This window comes from Peromyscus californicus, unplaced genomic scaffold (assembly GCF_007827085.1).
Source record: "Peromyscus californicus insignis strain IS unplaced genomic scaffold, ASM782708v3 Scaffold_12__1_contigs__length_115047231, whole genome shotgun sequence".
Lineage (NCBI taxonomy): Eukaryota > Metazoa > Chordata > Mammalia > Rodentia > Cricetidae > Peromyscus > Peromyscus californicus.
Genome location: NW_026294413.1, coordinates 7,197,989 through 7,219,687, shown reverse-complemented (window position 1 = coordinate 7,219,687; position 21,699 = coordinate 7,197,989). Strand labels below are relative to the sequence as shown.

Here is a 21,699-nt window from a genome sequence, read left to right as displayed (position 1 = left end):
TGTGCCCCTGAAAAGAGCCATTCTCCCTTGTTACCAGCCTGCTCCCCCCGGAAGCCTGGTGATTCAAAGTGTATCCAAGACCTCCAAGGGCTCTAGTTAGTCTTAGGCAGCAGAGGTACCACAGAAGCTGGGAGAGGAGAGCAAGGCCTTTTATATTCTTGGCCCTACTTCTTCTCAGGAGGCGGCAGCAGATTGGCTGAGCACAAGTGAAAGCCTCAGTTCCCCTCCTAAGTCTGTCCAGGGCTCTTTCCCTCCTCCCATTCTCCATCCGTAAAGGCCTGAAACCCCGTTATGACTAACCTTCTTATCAAGTCATTTAGTGAGCCCTCCTCGGATAAGCTGGATGAACAACACTGCCAGTCTCCTTCCATGGTCAGTTGGCCTGACCCTCAAGCCCAGGAGATAACAATTGGGTAGCCCCACTTTGTGACTCCAGCAGGGCTAGGCTACTGAGGCACCATCTTTACTTGGAAATGTCTCCTACATGTCAAACCTGAGCAGAGGCTAACAGGGATCTTCAGTATCTGGAACCCACATGCGCCTAGGCTGAGAGAGATGAAAGTTCATTGTTTTTCACTCTTCAGTGCATAGCTCATAAGGATCCTACGTAATCTCTACAGCACTCCAAATGACACCGTTGGTGCTGGTGTGCACGTCAGGAGTGTTGACTTCTTGTCTCAGTGCTCAAGAAGCAGAGGCCGATTGTCACCAAGAAGGGAAAGGAGGGAGATCAGAGTTTGTCTCTGAGAGTCTCCCTCAGTCAAGAAAGCATGACATTCTTGGGCTGAGGCACCCTGCAATGGGACCGCACCACAGTTCAGGAGCCAGCACATCTGTCCAGGCAACTGTGCCGTCTCTGCCGGAAGACCTTCTTCAACATCTCATCCAAAACCGTTTAACGTTTGACTTTAAACGTTTGACACAACATGAGTGTTTGTGACATGAGATTGCTTTGCCCTCCCTCATCCCCAGACCCTCAAGAAAATGAGATACTTCTCCTCAATTGGGGATTTAGGAGAGAAAATAAAATAAAACAATCCAGATCTGGGTCAGCAAAAAGTCTGCTTGCTGAGTGTAATGAGGCCTCTCTGCTAATTAACACGTTCCTGGGGAAGAAAGGAAAAGGCAAGTGTGAGGAACATATACATCCCTCTCTCCACGGCACCATCGCAGATTCAGTGAAGTAGCACTCATCCCTTCAAACCTGGACCATGCGCACACGGACTGAAAATTCAAACTCCAGCAACCATCAATGCCAAAAATTCAGCCAGTCACCTGAGAGCAGTAATTAAACTTCTTGGACTGTCAATTAGCACAGACCTCAGCACTCCATATCTGTAGGTCCACATCCACATATTCCACCAACCATGGGTCAAAACTATTTCTTTTAAAACATGGTTCTCAACATACGAGGACTTTTTAAAAAAAAATACTGTTCACAGAATCAGTCAGTGTAGCAACTGTTTACACAGTGTTCACACTGGGTGATGAATACTAAACAATCTTGAGCTGATTTAAAAACTGTGAAAGGAACTGGGCGTGGCTCAGTGGAAGGCTGCGCGATAGGCCTGGTGGTACCTGCCTGAAATTCCAGCACTAGGGAGGGAGAAGCAGAAGCACCAGGTGCTCAGGGCCATCCTCCACCACATAGCAATTAGAGGACTTTGTCCTTGTTTGGTCCTTCTGCTTCATCCCTTGCAACCAGAAGAGTGCATGGAGCAGTAAAATATGAGGAAAGATGAAAAACCTCAACCCAGCCTACTTCCCAACTTCCTCTTAGGCAAAGATCCCGCAGGTTGAGGAAAGGGAGAAAGGAAAGACATCTCTGCCAGGGTAATAAAACACTTCTTAGTAGCATGGGCAAAGGCTTGAGCAGACAGGGAGTGCATGTAGGGGAAGCAGAGTTCCTAGAAGCTGAGTCTAAAGTGGAAAGGGTGCTGTAGAGGGGCTAGTTAGTTTGGGCTAAGTGTCAACAGCACACTGCATATCTACCTGCCCATCACCACCAACCACACCACTGCCCACACTGCATATCCAGCTGCCCATCACCATCAGCCAGACCACTGCCCACACTGCATATCTACCTGCCCATCACCACCAACCAGACCACTGTCCACACTGCATATCTACCTACCCATCACCACTGCCCACTGCCTGGTTTGGCTTTCCTGGAACTACTCTCTTATAGTCCCCACCTGGGGACTTACCTTCTTCTCTTACCTTCAAAAGAAAGGCTACCCTGCTCACTACAGGTTATCAAATCTTACTGGATCTTCTGGGATCTACCTACTTCTCGAATCTAGGGACTTCTTTTCAACTACTGCAAAATACTTTCCAAACCTGGGTGGGCTCTATCCACATGAGACTTTGAATATGAAGTTCACCTTAATAAGATGGCCTTGCCCCACCCATTCTTCCATCACACACTCATTCCTAGCTGATTCTTCAAGATTTAACTAAAATGTTTCCTCTAATATGAACCGTACTCCATCCTCCCAACACAGAGCAGCTCATTCATCAAGATCCAGTTTAAATAGCATCCCTGCATGAATTTCCCACTAAACCCTTAGCAGTCCTGGAGACACAGGACACCTATCTCTTAGACACTTGATGTTTCTCACCTACAAAGAGCTACTTGCATGGCCTGTAAGACAGCACGTGAACACATATGCCTATAATCCTGTAATTAAAGGTACCCATGAAGCTTTCAGCCAACTGAATGTGCCCAGACCTCAAAGATGCCACCGCTCACTCTTGCTCCTTCTCTAGAAGTTGTTGGTTTGCTAGTTATGTGGTTGCAACTCTTAGATGTTACCAAGAGCCTCTTTCGGTACCCTTCCTACCTCACTGTGAGGTAAGCACCCTTCTCTTTCCCCATTTCCTCTCCTTTTAATTGGCTGCAAGCAGAAATCAGTGGTGTCTGTCAGACAAAAAAGCAAACACAGCAACAGCTGCGTCTTCTACACACAGCTCCTACGTCTACGTCTCCCAGTTCTCAGCAGCCTTCATTTGCATTGTGGCACTGTCTCCAGTGTAGACTTCCCCATGGGGAGGAGCTCCTTGAAGACAATGTGCTTTTCATCTGTGCAGCTCCAATGCCTGAGGAAGTACCTCACATAGAAACAAAGCTTAGTGGGTGACAATTAACCAATGCATGAACACAACCATGCAGTCACTCCTGCTGTCCCTCAAGGGGACAGATCATGGACAAAGTTATGGCAATATAGAGCATGTCAAAAAAATTAAAGTAAGAAAATAAAAGACTTCTAAAAACTCATTTCAATGGGACTCATTCATCATAACAATCTGTCTTGAGGTCATAAAAGAAATAAAAAGGTGGGCATAAGAAGCTAGATTACATTTGAAATTTTAAAATCTCTCTCAGTAAAAGAACAGCGTTAAAGTTACCACCTGAATGTGCCCTGGGAGATGGCCTTGTCTCCTGCCTCACCTGCGCGTCTCTGTTTGCACCTTTCCTGGGTGTTAGAGTTGAGGTGTGTCTCCAGGGTAAGGAAGTACTTGCCTGAATTGAAGATTCCCAGTAGTCACAGGACCCCAATGCCATTATGTCCTGATCATTTGATTGGAAAAGACTTCTTAGCTTGTGAAATCCCTATGTAGTTTCTGTGATTCCCCAGTGTTCACCGTATTCTCTACCCCAAACTTCTTCTTTATCGGGTTTAAGGAAACCCTGTTCTTGAGGGACTGTTTCACAGTCAAGCTGCAAACACTACCATGCTACTCCAAGAAAAGCAAAAGCAAGCTCTGGGCAGAAATTCTAACTCTTCTAAGTTGAGGCATGCTTCTTGGCCATGTATATAATGGAGATAACTCAGTGATGTTGCCCCATTAAGGAACCTCCCATAAGTAATACCCACTTCTGTTTTCTTTGGAAAACTCCTGAGAACCCCACCACTGCCTTGCACAGAAAAAGAACTGTTTCAAACATGGGCTGAACCTTTCTTTGTTTGATTTAAGATAGGATCTTCCTATATAACCCAGCCAGCCCCAAATGCTCAGTCCTCCCACCTCAGACCCCTAGGACTAAGATTACAGGCTCATGTCACACATATCCTAGCCATTTGATCAAGAAAGAGTGGAAGTTTTGTTTGTTTGTTTTTTAATTTTTGAAGACTACTTTGGAATTTTTATGAATTTTTAATTCATGAAAAATCAAAGACTAAGCCTTCCCCATCGTTTCCATGATAAAAGGAGAGTTCTCCCTTTAAGCTACAGATACAGGTAGCCTTGTTTTAGTGGCTGTGATTTTAATTAAAGATAGTGATGGTTTACCATGTAGAAAACAATTTGGAAAAATAAGAAAAGGAAAAGTATCTTTAAAAACTGGCTTTCCTTTTATTCACATTAAAAAGAATGAGAAGAGGGGGCTGGAGAGATGGCTCAGCAGTTAAGAACACTGTCTGCTCTTCCAGAGGTCGTGAGTTCAATTCCCAGCAACCACATGGTGGCTTACAACCATCAGTAATGAGATCTGGCTGGTGTGCAGGTGTACATGCAGGCAAAACACTATATACATAATAAATAAATCTTTAAAAAAAAAATGAGAAGACTGAAGCATGTTGGAATTAGTGACTTCTGAGCCACCATAGAATATTACAAAAATTCAGAAACAGTTCCTGATGATAAGAAACAGTTATCAAATTGGGGACTCTCATATTCCCAAGGAAAATCTAAGTGGTTAGAGCCGGTCCCTATCAACAGTCACACCCCACTCTCATGGAGCTCAACAGCTATTGTCCTATGGCTCCTTGACTACCAGGAATAATGCAGGACTCTTCCAAAAAGACCAGATAAACAACTCCACATCAGGACTAACAAGAGGTCATCACAACTCTGTTTACAGCTCCTTGTGCTGAGATCTTGTAGTGGAGTGATGACAGTTATCCTCAAAGTGCCACAGCTTGGCCCCCAAATCTGTTAGCAGCAAGCCCCTGGTGTTTATCTCTAGGACTCCAGTGTACTTGTGGTACTGTTTTTACACTTATCTGCAATGAGAAGGTGATTTTTCCAAGTGCTCTGGATTTGGCTGGATCAGATTTACTGCCGGGCTCCTCAACCTTATCCCAAGTACAGTGTAATGTTGCTAGAGTTTTCCTGCCTGGCCCACAGTCAAGACAAATCTCTCTCACCCGCCAGTCCCAAGCCGCTCAAACCCGATCAAGTAAACACAGAGACTTATATTGGTTTCAAACTGTATGGCCGTGGCAGGCTTCTTGCTAACTGTTCTTACAGCTTAAATTGATCCATTTCTATTAATCTATACCTTGCCACGTGGCTTGTGGCTTACCGGTACTTTACATCTTCCTTGTCCTGATGGCGGCTGGCAGTGTCTCCCCCACCCAGCTTCCTGTTCTCTCAATTCTCTTCTCTGTTAGTCCCGCCTATACTTCCTGCCTGGCCACTGCCAATCAGTGATTTATTCATTGACCAATCAGCAACACATTTGACATACAGACCATCTCACAGCACTTCCCCTTTTCTTTTCTTAAAAAGGAAGGTTTTAACCTTTACACATCTTCAAAGTCAGCTTGGTATATTTGGGAATTTGGGCGTAACTTCTCTTACTACTTCCTGCTGGAGGGGGGCGCTGCATCTTCTGGGGAAACAAAGAAAATTTTAGGATCATGGAGTAGTCCGTGAGGCTGTATCATCTGAGCCAGTTGTCTTGAAACGGTTCTAGCTCAGTCGGTAGAGCATGGGACTCTTAATCCCAGGGTCGTGGGTTCGTGCCCCACGTTGGGCGCCATTTGTTGCTAGAGTTTTCCTGCCTGGCCCACAGTCAAGACAAATCTCTCTCACCCGCCAGTCCCAAGCCGCTCAAACCCGATCAAGTAAACACAGAGACTTATATTGGTTTCAAACTGTATGGCCGTGGCAGGCTTCTTGCTAACTGTTCTTACAGCTTAAATTGATCCATTCCTATTAATCTATACCTTGCCACGTGGCTTGTGGCTTACCGGTACTTTACATCTTCCTTGTCCTGATGGCGGCTGGCAGTGTCTCCCCCACCCAGCTTCCTGTTCTCTCAATTCTCTTCTCTGTTAGTCCCGCCTATACTTCCTGCCTGGCCACTGCCAATCAGTGATTTATTCATTGACCAATCAGCAACACATTTGACATACAGACCATCTCACAGCAGTGTAATAGGGAAATGCAGACCTCGATCCCTCCCTGTGGGTTCCTGTGGCAAGGTAGTAAGGCTTTGTTTTCTTTACTACTTTCCATTTCATAAGAGAAATTGTCTCATGGAGAGGATCTCTAATGCGATTTTGTTAGATACAGTCCATTAAATATGAGGGGCCAGATTTCCAACCCCTGTCTGCACCTAAGGGAGAGCTTTCTACTTTTGTCACGGAAGCCCTGGGGAGGAGATGTTTTATGAATTAAAAATCCAGAAGGGGAACACATTTTCCATTTTCAAAGCAAGGAGGGACTTTTAGGACTTCCATCTTTGGATGCTCCAGAAAGGGCCTTGCAGGCATTTCCAATGTTCACAGTGCAGAATGAGAAAACAGAGAATATTATTGTTGCTGATGGTTAGGAGATAATAATAATAGTTTTTTTTTAAGCTTGAGCAAAGCATGATGGTGCAGACCTGGAATCTTAGCAATTGAAAGGTAGAGTCAAGAATCTCCAAGAGTTCAAAGTCACTCTGAGCTGTATTGTGAGTTCAAGACCAGCCTTGGTTACATGGGACCATCTCAAAAAATAATAATAAATAAATAAAAATTTAAAAAGAAAGAAAATAGGAGTGAGAATACAAGAAATAAAATGATAGATGGATAGATAGATGATAAGTAGATAGATAGATAGATAAGATAGATAGATGATAGATAAGATAGATACATAGATAGATAGATAGATAGATAGGTAGATGATAGATAGGATAGATAGATGATAGATAGATAGATAAGATGGATACATACATAGATAGATAGATAGACAGACAGACAGACGGATAGATAGATAGATAGATAGATAGATAGATAGATAGATAGATAGATAGATAGATTGATAGATTGATAGATTGATAGATAGAATAGAGGAGCTGAAGCACAATATAACCCATTGTTGTGCAGACCCAGATCAGAAGAATGACTGGGCAAATAGCACTTGTTCTGTTTCTAGACCTCCAGGGGAGAATATGTTGTTTGTTATCCTTTAAACCGTGTGGTCCTTTGTTTGTTTGGAGCCTTCTAACAAAGGATATTGTTGGAGATGATGAGTAACTCTAACCATGTGGCATCATAAAAAGTCCAAGAATTAGGGACTTGTTTGGAGAACTACTAGACTCGGTGTCAGGAAAAGTGTAGCAAATTGTCTTGGAGAAACACAAAGGTTTGCAGAACACCTGGCCCTTCCAGCTTGACTCCCAGTGTATTTTCCATCCTTTTGGAAAGGAGTGCTCTCTGCTCCTAGGTCCAGGGCGGTGGGGTGCACCAGCACACTCTAGCTCCCTGCTCTGTTGCTGGAGTCCTCATGAGATGTAGATTCTGATGCCCCACACCTGCTCATATCCAGACTCTGTAGTGTGTACGTGTGACCAAGGCTGGGTTACACCACTCCTCACGTTTCCTCTGGGGTTGTGATGACTGACAGTGAGATAGGAGTGAAGAGCTGAACAAGGCGCCTGCCACACAGCAAGTACCTGCTGACATGACACAATGTCACCACAGACCTGTGACGTCCAGTTATCTCAACTGCAAAGCAGAGACACAGATAAGTCCTTTCAATGTTTCCGTGTACATCGGAGATCATTTGGTGACCCTGCTGGTATCTGACAGGTGTGCTGACCATCACTGCTGTTATCACCATGCTAGCAGTATCTGTGTCGGATACCTTAGAGACCCAGCTAGATTATAACTTGCTAAAGAAGAATGAGGCCTCTGTGGGCACACAGCCTAGACAGGTACACCAGGCTCCACCTTGAAAGCTCTCAGACCTGATTTATCGGCATGTCTAAACTATTTTTTTATTATATTATTAGTACCTCTGTGTGTGCAAGTTTGAGTGTGTGTGTGTGTGTGTGTGTGTGTGTGTGTGTGTGTGTGTGTGTGATGGGGAATGCACTGTTAAGGCATGCATGTGGAGATGAGAGGACAACTCTGTGGAGTCAGTTCCTGCCTTCCACCTTTATATGACTCCAAGAATCAAACTCAGTTCAACAGCAACAGCAATACTGGTGTCTGTATCCACTGAGCCACCTTGCCAGCTCCAGCATGTTGCAACACTGTTGAATAAGGAGCCCAGCTTTCGCTGCTGCAGTTGGTCCCACATACTGTGTTGCTGGCCCCAAGGACAACCAGGTTTTGTAAATACTAGCCACAGCTTCTCCAACCTAGGACATCTGCAGGAAGTGTTTGTTGAACTCAGCTGGCATTGGCAACACATGAAACTCATTTATTTTTGAGGCTCACTTTGGAAATCAAACATCTGCCTAAGCATATAGAGTTACCTAGTGGGCAGATCCCTGGTCAATGACAAGGGTCAATGATGGCCATGTGCATTCCAAGTAAATTATGTGAATGCAAAGTGGACTGAGTATGTGTGGGATGTGCATTTGTAATTTCATACAAGAAGACTGGTTAAATATTTAAAAATTAGTTTTGAAGCAGATTCAAAGATATGGAGTAAAAGTGTTAGCAAAAATCACTTGGGAAAAGGTAGTTTCTAATGTTTTTAATAGTGTCACAGTTAGCAACTGATTTTAAATACTTTCTTGATCAACCTAAAAAGCCATTTCAAGGGAAAAGAAATAAATTATAGTGCCATTAACAATCATGCACTGTAGAAGCACCCATTATAAGAGAAAATTTGAGCTTAGTTTTGCCACTCTGGTTCTAAGCCTCTTTCACAGAAATAATCAAATACTACCCTTGATTTCATTTGGAATATTAATGAAATTGAAATAAGCTGCAAATTTCCCTTTGACTCATTAAGTTAGAAAGTCAAAGTGCTAAAAATATACACTTGGGTTTCAAAATAGACCAAAATGGATAACTGTAAAGAAGAGCGTTTCTTCTTCTTCTTCTTTTCAAGAATATAACTTAAACTAAAAAGACCTGTTGGGAGAAATGGGAGCTGGCTGTAATGCCAAATTCGGCTCACTATATAAACATATGTCTATATTCGTCATGTTGCTTTACTCGTCAAAAATATCTTAAAACTTGTACGGTCAGAGCAAGTATCAATAACATAAAATTTCACAGCCCCCTTTTAGAACTGTGGCCTTAACATTTTGTAGGGAAATAAAGCTTTGGTTAACCTTGGCTCTGGCAGACCTCATTAAAATAACAGCCTGTCAGTTTCAAGTTTAAAATAACAGGGTTGTCAGTTTAATACGCAGCGGAACAATCTACAGTTTTATTCCCTGGGACAAGGCTGGGCAGAAATGGGGGGGGGGGGGGGGTGTTGATGGGGGGGGGGGGTTAAAGTGGACAAAGATTGAACAATACTGCCATCTGGTGGCCGTGGTGAGTGTGGTTTTTAAAAATCTACAAGAGCCTTAGGTTGGGTTGGATAGAAAAGGCTGTTTGGGGCAACCTTTAGTATCAAGTTTGTGACAGCCTTTTTACTTTAAATCTGTGCGCATGCTTGAGCCAACATGTACTCACTTATAATCCCCAATTACAGTGACTTGATGAGAAACCGCTCCTTAGTGGGATTTTAAGACAAAAAGAGCTTGAACGAAACCTTTTAAACAGATTTTCCTACATAAGAACTCCGAGGGTTGTGAATGCTTGCTGCTTTTGTATTCCCACCACCCCTGTCAGACAGCTCACAACCACCTGTACTCCAGCTCTAAGGCATCTGATGCCGCTCTGGCCTGTGTTGACAACTCTACACACACACACACACACACACACACACACACACACACAGAGAGAGAGAGAGAGAGAGAGACAGAGAGACAGAGAGACAGAGAGACAGACAGAGACAGAGGATTTAAAAAATCTGTTTTTAAGAGCTGGGTAGTGGTGCTGTACACCTTCAATCCCAGCACTTGGGAAGCAAAGACAGGTGGACCTCAGAGTTTGAGGCCAGCTTAGTCTACAGAGTGAGTTCCGGCACAGCCAGGTCTAAGGAAAGAACCTCTGTCTTGTAAAAAAAAAAAAAAAAAAAAAATCTATTTTTAAGAAAGAACTTTCATATGTTTGACAGTTTGTCATGTGAGCATCTTGCCGGGAGTTCATCAAGCTATGATCTATGTCCTCCACTAGATGATTGTTATATTTCAATAAAAGACAAACTAATGCAAGCCAAAAAATTCTGTCTGTAGGCAAAATAGTGACAGATGTCACAAGTCTGAATCCAGCATGTTCCCATTTATGTAAATGGAAACCATCCTAGAAGTAGGTTGGATCCCATTCAGGCTTCTACTGCAGCCCAGCTTTAATTCTGTGATATGCTGATGCATTATGGACAGCTGTCTGGGGTACTGTGGCCATCCTGTATAACAGCCACCAGCCTCTTGTGGCTGCTGCACATTGAAGATGTCTTAGACTAAATTGAGACTGACTATAAGTTTACAGTGCAATTCAGATTGCAAAGACTTAGTACCAAAAATAATATAGACTGTCCCATTACTATATGATGAAGCCACAACATTTGAGATATGTTGGATTAAATAAAGTATATTACTTATCTATCCACCCATCTGTCTGTCTGTCTATCTATCTATCTATCTATCTATCTATCTATCTATTTATCTGTCTAATCTTTTTTCAGACAAGATGTCACTATGTAGCCCTTGCTGGCCCTATGAGAGCAGGCTAGCCTCAAACTCAGAGAGCCTTCTGTCTCTGCTTTTCAAGTGCCAGAGTTAAAAGCATACACCTCATTCCTGTCTCCAATTATACTCTTAAAATTAATTTCAGTCTACTTTTTTCATTATATCAGCTGGAAATTCGTAAATTACAGATGTACATGACGTCTGTGGTTCTAATTATATTTCTAGTGGTTGCCACTATCTTAAATTCTTATTACTTCCTTGTCCAGAGTGGTTCTTTATCCAGTTTTCAGGGTGGTTTCTCTCACACTGAGCTATAAAGATGGATTGCCTACATCTCTGTATCTTGTAGAAGACAAAATGTACCCATGGTGTTTGTCTCTAGCACCTTTGCCTGCTTTCAATGTAAAGGTGAAAGTCAAGTGCTCTTGTGTCTCTTGGATCTAATCATATGAGGTGTAGATGGTGTACCCTGGTTGGTGCCCCATGAGGTAAATTGGATCTTTACGCTACCAGATGGCTCCTAGGAACAGGTAATTTACCTCACAGGGGCAAAAGCTTGATTTCCAAGAAAGAGTGCAGTTGAGTCGCCCTGTGCCATCTGTCCCTGTGGTGATGTGTCTCCTCATTAAGAACTTCCAGTCCCAAGCACCCTAGCAATATACTCACTTGCCAAACTTTATGAATCCTTAGGAGGGTTTGTAGAAGGGAGGAACTCACGTCCATTTGGAAAGCAGTTCCTAGTGAGATTATACAACTTTGCCAAAGTCACAGTCAAGTACACATACCTCCATGGTTTTTCTTCCCTGTAGAAGACACTTCACATATATGAACTTTCTCTGCTCAAGGGTCCCCTGTCACAAACAAATATTTTCAGGTCTTCTGCCCACAGACACCTGCTAGTCCCTCAGGATCTAGCTAACTGCTGCCTTTTCCTATTTCCTCCCTTATAATACACTGTCAGCTCTTCTTCTCACGTGGCCCATGCCTGAAACACAGAGGCCACTTGATGTTCATATATGTGCTCCATGGAGTAGTAAGTTGATTGGTCTGTGCCTTGTCTATTTCTGCATGCCCAGAAACTTAAAACACCCTGGGGGTTGTATATTCTAAATGGGTGTGGAGGGCGTGGTGTAGTTGAAGTGATTACCCAAAGACCCCAAGCAAACATTTGTCCATGAAGTAGGGAGATCCACAAGGGAGATGCTCCTTCCAATGGTAATCCAAATACGTCTTGGCCTCAGGCTCCCATCCGCCACCACCCACACCTATAGTTTCATTTGGAGATTCTAAACCTAAATGCCCTCTTCTGCCTCCTCAGTTTCATTTATTCATATTCATCCATTCCTTCATACACTCTCTACTGAGTACATAAGCCAGACATTGCACTGGCAGGCAGGACATCCATCTCCTGGGATGTGGTGAACAAAAACAACAGTGGCCTGTCACAGTGTTCCCTGAAGACTAAGAGGGAGACCCGCCAATCAACAGAATAGGGAAAGGCCAGAGCCAGCCCCCCCCCCCCCCCGCCCCGTGAATGCATACTCTGTAGAGAACCTAAGGGGCACTGGGTGTCAAGAGGATTTCTAAAAGACCGGCAAAGTGAGACCCACAAAGAGACTAACCCCTAATTCATTCCATTCTTTCCCTATTGCAGAGCCTTGTATTTGAGTTAAAGCTTACACACCAGGAGTGCTGTGACTTCCACTCCTGCATATATAAATGTTTCACTGTTTTTGGAATTCCATTAAGCCCAGGTCACCGACAATTAAACTCAAACAAATTCTCAGCTCAACCCATAAAGGAAAAAGCAGGACCTTATGTTGGATCACAAATATGAAACAATTGATACAAAAGTAGCATTTATTATGCTCCACACAGTACCAGTCTACACGGTTAGGAATAAATCAAATCCCATGCATCTAAAAAGATTTATGTGCTTTTTATTGCCTACTCCATAAAAGATTTAGGACAACCCGTGTCTCCCCTAAATGGCTTTAGAATATAGATAAATCTGATTTGCACCTATGATCTACTGAATGCTCTTCAGCGTTGCCTCTAAACTGCTTGGCCCAGAGTGCCCATCTTCGTGAGCTTCTGCTGTTGGCTGGAACCAGGTTTACACAAGCCTAGTGGGGAAGGCTGTGCAGCTACACCAGGCTCAGTTGAGTCCAAAGATATTTCCTGTTTCCTGTTAAGTTCCAGGTACCTGCTGCCACTTCAGAGAAACAGAACAGAACGCATTTCTACTGTTCAAATGTCCTGTGGAAGACTAAAGCCCCAGTTATTCAGAACTCAATGACAAATTCTAAGGGGTGCCCAAACATGAAGTGAAACGCCTCGTGAGTCCGCTCACCACCCCATTGTGTGTTCATGTATATGTGGGTGCACATATAGGTATATGTATAGAAGCTAGAGGACAACTGTGTGTGTGCGTGTGTGTGTGTGTGTGTGTGTGTGTGTGTGTGTGTGTGAGTGTGTGTGTGTGAGTGTGTGTGTGTGTGTACATGTAGGTGTTTGTATATGAAGGACAATCACATATGTCATCCCAGAAACATCAAAGCACCTCCCCTGAGGCGGAATATCTCCTTTGGCTCAGAACTCTCCAGTTAAGCTCGACTAGCTGACCAGTGCATCCCAGGGTCTGCCTGTCTCCACTGCCTGGGCACTGAGACTTCAAAGGTACCACCTTAGCTGGCATTTTTGCTTGGGTTCTGGGAGGCAAACCCGGGCCCTCTTGCTTCAGAGGCAAGCGCTTTACCAGCTGAGCGGTCTCCCCAGCACCTTCCTCCTTTTTTAATTAGCAGACACATGTGTGATATCCTGGGTTTCATTTCCCGAAGATGAAATTTCAGTATTTTAAGAGTAACTTCAGGAGGTTATGTGCTTAACAGAATCATTTTTGTGTCTGTCACACACAGAAGTAAGAATTGGGCCTCTGTTTCAATTTCCTGGATGTCACCAAAGTCCCTCTGAAGGGTTGCATGGGGGAAAAGCTAGTTGGCAAAAAACAAAATTTTCAGCAAGACTAGATGCTCAAAACATCCAGACTTTCTATATATCAACATATGTTAGGTGGTTTCCTAATTAATCCCTAGATTGATCGTGTTCTAAGTGCCACTCCACTGCCATGATCTTGTTGACTACAATGGGAAATAGAGAAGTGCATTCTTCGAACCACAAAGAACCTCCCAAGGTTGTCGTTCTGTGATTACAGTGAGGAAGGATGGAGCAGAGCTGTTTTTAAATACCTAACCTGATTCATGTGCCTCAGGAAACTGTTTAAAATAGTGAATTCATTCTTTTTGTGTGCAGCTGCACCTGAGATCGCCCTGCCTACATGATGAAGACCGCATTTCTAATAACCTAATTTAGAATCAGCTCTTGTCACAATTCACAGATCATGGCAGCTCCCGGGAGATGTCTGTGTCTATACAGCCAAAGGAACGTCTACAGAATGAGTGAGGCCAGAGTCAGCCAAGAACAGACATGTTGTCCAAAGCCGGGATGAGAGAACAAAGACAACCCATACCAAAGATCAGAAATGGATCAGAAGGGAGGGTGGATGGGAGAAAACAAACCAGCTAGAGTCTGTGAAAATGCAGAGAAAAGCAAGAGAGCTGGGGCTCACAAGAGGAGGGACTGGATCTTTTCCTGTGGTCAGGATGTCTGTGAAGACTTCCAGAACATCCCAGAGAAGGGAAGAGATGTGCTGCAGATCATAGAACAAATCCCAAGTCCTCTCTCATTAGACACTAGCATACGGCATAGTAAACATTTAAGTGGAATCTAGGCAAATCTTAAATTATGAATCCTCTACAAGCTTTGGAGCATGGAGCTCTGTTGAACTTCAAAATGTGATAATTCAACAATAAAACTACTCCTTAATGTCATTCATAATTTTTAACCTTAAAGAGCAAATAATACTGTAATTGAGATGCTTAGTGAGCAAAGTGATTCTTTGATTTTGTCTGAACTTCTGGGGAATGAATGCCTTCCTTTTTCTCTTGACTATTGAATTCAGTTGGTATTAGCTCAACAGCAGAATGTGCCTTTTCTCAAGGACATGTGGCACTCTTTCTCTACTTTCTTGATGAGAACATAAGATCACAGGCAATGAGACACAATTAGAATGTGAAGAACAAACATAAAATGTGGAAGTTTGCTGTCTTTTCTTTTTAATCCACACACACAAAAAAAGTATGACCTGAACAGCATAGGAAGATTTCTCTGATGTTGCCAATATTTAATTCACTTTGAGGACCAATATTTTGCCTGGTGAAGATCCCATCTGTCTTCTTTAGGTCATGCCCTTCATAGAATGAGATCGTTCAGCTAAAACACTCCAAACCAGAAGCCAGAGGGGATAATTCACTCTTTAAACTTCTCATCCAATTCTCGATCCCCTGAGAAACTCAACAGAACTAAGCATTGTCTTTTTGAACCATCAAAGCTTCTCTTGCTTCCTACTGGGTTTTTATCCCTCCTGTTTTTTCCTACAAAATGCATGAGTGTTTGTCTCCTTAGGGAGCAATGCTACAAATGCCGTACCACAGGAGAGAAAATATGTCATGTGGCAGTCGACTAGACAATGTTGCTACGTTCCCTGGGAGTGCATGGTAAAGCCCAGAATGTGGGGCTGTTTCTAAGTTACATTGTGACTTGAGGATACAGTAGAATGCTGGGTGTGTTATGGGAGCAAAATCTGCTTAGGTTCATTGATGGGCTCGTTTCAACAGAGCCCCTGCTGTCACCCCCAAGACTTATTTGGAAGTTTCCTGTGAGAAAACATTGTACAAACTATTTCTCTACAGAATGTTATAAAACTTAAACACGATAGGACAGACAGTGACATGGAAAAACAAAGCCAAAGAGTTTCATACAATCTAACAAAAAAATTTTAAAAAGGTGAAAACTGATGTCCTCTGAGTGAGATGCTAGGAGAAATGATCAGAAGACATGAACTTGAGCCCAAGCTTTCTGACATAGAGTAAAGTAAGCATGCTTCTTCAATGAACTCGGTGGCACTGGTAAATCATAATTCCTGTCTAAGACTATCTTATTCATAGGTATTTGGCCATGTTGGGAAAAAGATTAGTATTCCCTCTGCAATTTAGGAAATTGAAATACTCTAGACTCCACATATTTTCAAGGGGGTGAGAGTTGTGAACAGACACGTTCCCAGACCTTCTTTCATCACTGAGGGGGCAAACATGACCTGATTCCTGAGGTAGGCTTCATGGTTAGTGGAGAAACTCGGGACTGTGTGACAAACTGATTCTTCTCTGAAAGTAAATCCAGACAAGTTTGCTGTCTCCAAAACTGGATTAGTAAATTCTTAGGCTGTAAAGATGGCGAGATAAACTGATTTCTCTTAATTTACCCAAGTAGAGGAGTGGCCAGACTTTGTTCTTTAAACAGACTGTTTTCCAAAGCTAACAAATGACCTTCAGCCTATAAAATATTTACATTGTTTTCCCCCTCATTATGTATTATTTAGTGTATTGCCCTTTAAATATTAATCATCTACTTTTTCTAAAGATATGGTATATATTATTTACATCTGATTACATTATGTTTTTATACAGATGAAGTAAGCACACTGAAATCATTCTGAAGTCATAAGCAAACAGGGCATGGGGCCAACTGCATGGAGCAGGTAGCTATGAAAATACATTCCAGCCCAGGGATGATTGATGGAGGACAGCAGGTGGTCCTCTCACAGTGACTGCCTAGGAAAGATCCAGATGAAGGAAGGGGTTCTGGGGAAACAGACTTCAGGTCTTGGTGACTGGACAGACAGCCAAGTGTAAATCCCTTGAAGAAGAAAGTCAAATATGCCCCATCAATAATGATAAGAATAATAGTAATATAACCCACACTGGGGACCAAGGTCAAGGGGAGCTCCAGATGAGGACTGTGCGGATGTCTTGCTTAGAAAACCGAGAAGCTACTGGGGTGCTATGCAGAATTCTAAAGACTATTTAGGATGGACATCGTTTATTTTTACTTAAATTCTTGGGATCATCCACAAGCCAGGACTGCCAAAGTCCCTGAGACTCTCCTCTCATACCATACACAAGTCACACCCGGAACGATATCTAAATGACAGGTCCCTGCTGTCCTGATTACAGGATTGAAGGGATCATGTGAGATCCCTCCCTGCTCTGTTCCTAACCAGGTCAAGGAAAGAAGATTTTTTTCTAGAGGCCTGACTGAATTTGACCCGTGTCTTTCTGACTCCCCAGACAAAAGTCTGGATGGCCGTCGCTGGCAGATAATCGATCATTTTTTAAACTCTTACTTCCCTTAGTAGATAATTGGCAATGCTGTTCATGTATGTGTTCACTCAACAAATATTTATTAAGCACCCGATACACAGTAAGTGCTGTTTGCTGAGTCTTGGGCTGTGGAGCAGATGTTCCCTGGGAGCCATGAATATCCAGCTGCTCTTCGGTAAATGTAGCTGACGTCCAGAGCAGAGGCTGAAAGCAGCTCTTCTGCATGAGTAAAATCATCGTAGGGACGAAAACCTGAGAGGAAGTGTGGTGTCTTTAGTTTTAAGCCCTCTGGATAGAATTACTAATTTTGCTGCTTCCTAATTGTTCCCATGGTGAAATTCAACTGTCGCAGAGAGAAAACATCCGCGGAGCCTCACGTGTTTAGGAGGGATATAATATTCCCCAGAAAGGCTTCCAGATCAATTGGTACCAAGACTCACACAGACTTTCGCTTCCTCGTGACTGTGTTAACTGCAGATCTGTTCACACCCACCAAATGGTGCAGCTACACATCCTTCAAGGGTAGCCATGGTGTACTAGCCATTTTCACATTCTCAGTCTAGCTTAAAATCTGACCTATAAAGAGGCATAAGTGCTTAATGCAGGAATGCTGGCAGCAAATGCTCCCCCCTGCCTTTTTCTGCCAATGTATTGAAAGAAAAATTGTCTCCTCCTTCCTGTCTGACTAAACTGAAGTCACTAAATGTTACTGATTTTTTTTTTTTTTTTTTGCCAAATCACTGATTTCAAATAAGCCACGTGAGCCTTGTGTTACAAACAGGCAGTCTTGTTCCTCCCTCAGCAAAATGTTCAGGGTCATAGACTCTTCATGTACTTACGACTATTTTTGCCTAAGTTATGTATCATCCCTACTGAACTCATGCAGTGTATGCTTTATGAACTCCCCAAAGCAAGCACCAGACAGGACACGTCCGTTATCCAGTACCTAATGGTACATTGTAATGACTGTGATCAGGCAGCACTCAAAACAGATGCTACTTCTCATGTACCATGAAAACCTCCACAGTAACTCAAGACCACAGACCATGTGTATCCTTCACCTCACTTTACCTCCTAATGCTGGTGTTCCATCCCCCCTGCCCCCCCCTCCTCATCAGGAGAGGAAGAGTCAGTACAGGATAGTAAGGCGCTGTGAGAGAAACCACACTCTCCTAACTTCCGTTATAATATAATGTAATGTTCTGTTTTGTTATAAGTTATTGTCAGCTCTCAATATGAGTAATTTACAAGTTAAGCTTTATCATAGGTATGCATATGGAGGTTAAAAAAAAAAACATAAGACTCCGTGATGTGCATAGTTCGGGACATCTACAAGGATCTTAGGACAAATTCATTGCCAAGGGAACAGGAATGCATCCAACCAACCATCCTTGTGCCCATGTGCTTTTGTTATTTGAAAGAAACTCAAAGTGTCTCTTCAAAAGATACTTTAAACTCAATGTTCTATTTAATAAGTTGATGAAAACCACAGAATCTCATCTATCCATGCATGGGTCCACACATGCACTGTCCCAATGACACCTTCCTTTTGTGGAAGACTTTATCCCTTCCATCTCACAGCTGGAAAAAGTCATCTCCACATGGCCTGGCTGCAATCTTAATCTCTACATGGAACATTAGGAAAGTGCAGTTCCTCTTATCTTTTTATATTTTAAACATAGAAACGGGATCATTAATGTGTGGAGCTCGGTGAGTCATTCCTACATCCACAGAGATATGCATAGGACTCTCATCCCCAGTGCCCCAGGCCTTGAGCCAAAATTGCCCGCAATGACACCTGAGAGTCTAGTGGTTAAGAGTAACTATTCCGTCTACATCTGAATCTACGTCTCATCTCCCCCACTTACTAGATATATGACTAGATGTTTTAGCTGCTCAAGACCTCTGTGTCCCTGTTGTGCAAAGGATGTGGCGACAATAGCTCATCAAGACAGAGCTGTGAAACCTGAAGTGGCTTAGCTCCCATGAGAGTCAGTCACCCTGCACTGGGAGTCAGTGACTTCTAGGTAGACTCCTAACAGCTATGTGACTGACAGTACATCATTACTCCCCTACATCCTCAATGTTTCAGATTTTTTCTTTTTTTTTACTTTTTAAAACACTTCTGAAATGAAATGACTACAGAGAAATCAGTAAAATCAGCATTAGTATACTCCTCTAGTGGATTCAACAGTGACTGAAGGCTTTTGTTTTGTTTGCTCTCTTCAAATAAGTAAAAGTCATAAGGACATTTGATCCCTAAATATCTCAACATGAGCCTCCTAAAAGAGAATCCCTCACAGCCACATGATCATTACTACACTCGAGAAACTTAACAGTAATTCAATATTCTCAACTAGTACCTGTCCTACACTCAAAACTGGCCTGCTCTCTCAAAACTCTCTCTTACAGCTGGGTGCCTGCCTCCAGATCTGAGACTGAGGCAAGGTCCTGTGCACGACATTTGGTCGGTGTGTTTCACAGTTCCTTTTCATCTAGAACGGTCTTCCTGCCTTTATTGATTTATTTATTCACTTGCACTCTTTTGAGGAGTTGAGGCCCGTTGTCTTCTCTAATGTCTCATTCCCCGGATGTGTCTGATTATTTATTTATGCTCCTGCTCAGCTGGTTCCTCTAGCCCTAGTGTCTGCTGAAAATTGGAAGTTAAGTTAGAAATTTCATGAAATTTGAATTTAATATTCGAGGTGAGCTTGTTTCCTAAGTGAAACCATCAAATTAAAGTGACTGAACGTTCTTCCTATCTAGTCTTTGATTTTACGCATCTCTGGCTTTAATGGTTATTTTGCCTTATGGCCTTGCTTTCCACGCTGTGAGTTTCTGACTTACTTTAGGGTGGATAGAGGAACAGTTCCACAGTCTTCCCATGGAGTCAGCTTCCCATGGGCTTTTTCACAGGCCTTAAACTAAGAGATACAGCTCTAGAAATGTAGCCGTTCAAACTGTCAAACATAAACTCCAGAGATGTACTAAAAGATGGGTTAGGTTTTCTCTGTGAACCCCAACTGTGTATGTTTGGATCAAGTTCCTATAGGATAACAAGATTTTTCAGAAGGCCCATAAAATAGGCAAAAAACTTCACACTTGACCATTGCAAATACTGCTGTGACGACAGTATTTTTCCTACAATGTTGGGCTACTAGTACTTACCAGTGTGGTGAAGGATTCATCCTAGAATAACTCATCTGGGATGCCAAGAAGGAAAGGAAGCTGTTATGAAGACCCCAGGCCTCTGTTTCCACTGAGTTTGTGTTGTGGTCCGGTAGATGTGGCTCTCCGTAATACATTTGTTCTGGAGTACTTGTGACATAATGCTTTGCTTACAGTGGCAGGCCCTTATGTTCCAGGAAAACAAAGCAGAAAGCTCAGGTCTGGGGTATTGCAAAGCACTTACATCTGTAATACAGAAATCAAAACAGCAAGTAGGATTCGATAAGTATTTCCGAACAGTGTGAGAACTGAAAGATTTCCCTGAAACTGGAAATAAACTCCTGTCATTCCAGTATACTTTAAATCGCAGGCATGTTCTTGCCCAGTGACTAATAGTGTCCATTTTTTCAGCTGTCGGCCTGCCTTTGCAAGCTGCAGGTGAATTGCCTGGTAGTCATGCAGAATGCTAAAACAGCATTTACATTTCTCACTGCTCCTTTGCTGTTATCTCCTTGAATTGTACAATGAAAATGTACAGCTACCAAAATGCTGGAGAGAACATGCCCTGGTTATAAAATGTGGTACAGTGAGCAATCAGGGAGGTGCCACACCTGATCCTCATGAGGGGCTCCTTCCACAGCCGGAGATAGTCTCCTGCTTCTCTGCAGCCTTTAGGAGATGCAGGACACACATTATTATGACCCTCAATTATGTAGTGTTTGTAACATTGTCTATGAACTCATAACAGGATGAGATAATTAAAACTATTATCTCGCTGCACATTTATCAAACACGGTATGTGGAGACATGTTACTAACCCATCCTGGTTTTATTGGCTTTTTTTTCTTTTTCTATAAGTTTAGCACCCTGAGTTCCCTAAGTCAAAAACAGGGATGAATGGTCATTCAATCATTTCCAACCACGGAGGATGAGATAATTTCCAAACCTGCCCTTACCTCGCAAAGCACAGAGATGAGAAGGAGCAAAGGTTGCTGCTGGCTAGACTGTGATGAGGTCCACCTGTGGCGTGTGGACTCTTGGCTGCACACAGCGTTGAGCCTGAGTCTGGGCGTCAGAGGAGGAAGAAGTCAAGGTGTCTGCGGCATTGGTTCCTTCTGTGGCTGTCAGCAAGGACAGGTTTCTGGCCTGTAGATGGCCATCTTCTTCCCGGGTCACGCCTTCATTCTCTCGCTGTGTTCCCATCTTCCATCCAGCCTTCCCGACTTTCAGTCTGTCTCAATGGACTCACTTTGACCCCATCTCAAAATGATAACACCTTCTATGGTTCTTTGGGTCAGGACTTCAAAAGTGCTAACTTGTGGGGACTCAGTGCAACCTTAGCCGATGCCTTTTATCCATCTGTGAATTTTCTCAGAGTTTGTAAAGAATGGCCGGGCAATCAGGACACTGACTGCATGAAATGAATGAAACTAGATGTTCATGATGGAGCCAAAATGGCACCAAATCCTTATCCCTCCCTTCCCCACAGGGAAGAAGTCA

At 43.0% G+C, this 21,699-nt stretch overlaps 1 protein-coding gene across 2 annotated transcripts in view; it reads left to right on the top strand.

Annotated features, from left to right (window-relative positions):
- Gpc6 (glypican 6) overlaps positions 1 to 21,699 on the top strand; it is a 1,071,516-nt gene that overhangs the window by 1,022,750 nt on the left and 27,067 nt on the right. The window lies entirely within an intron of this gene.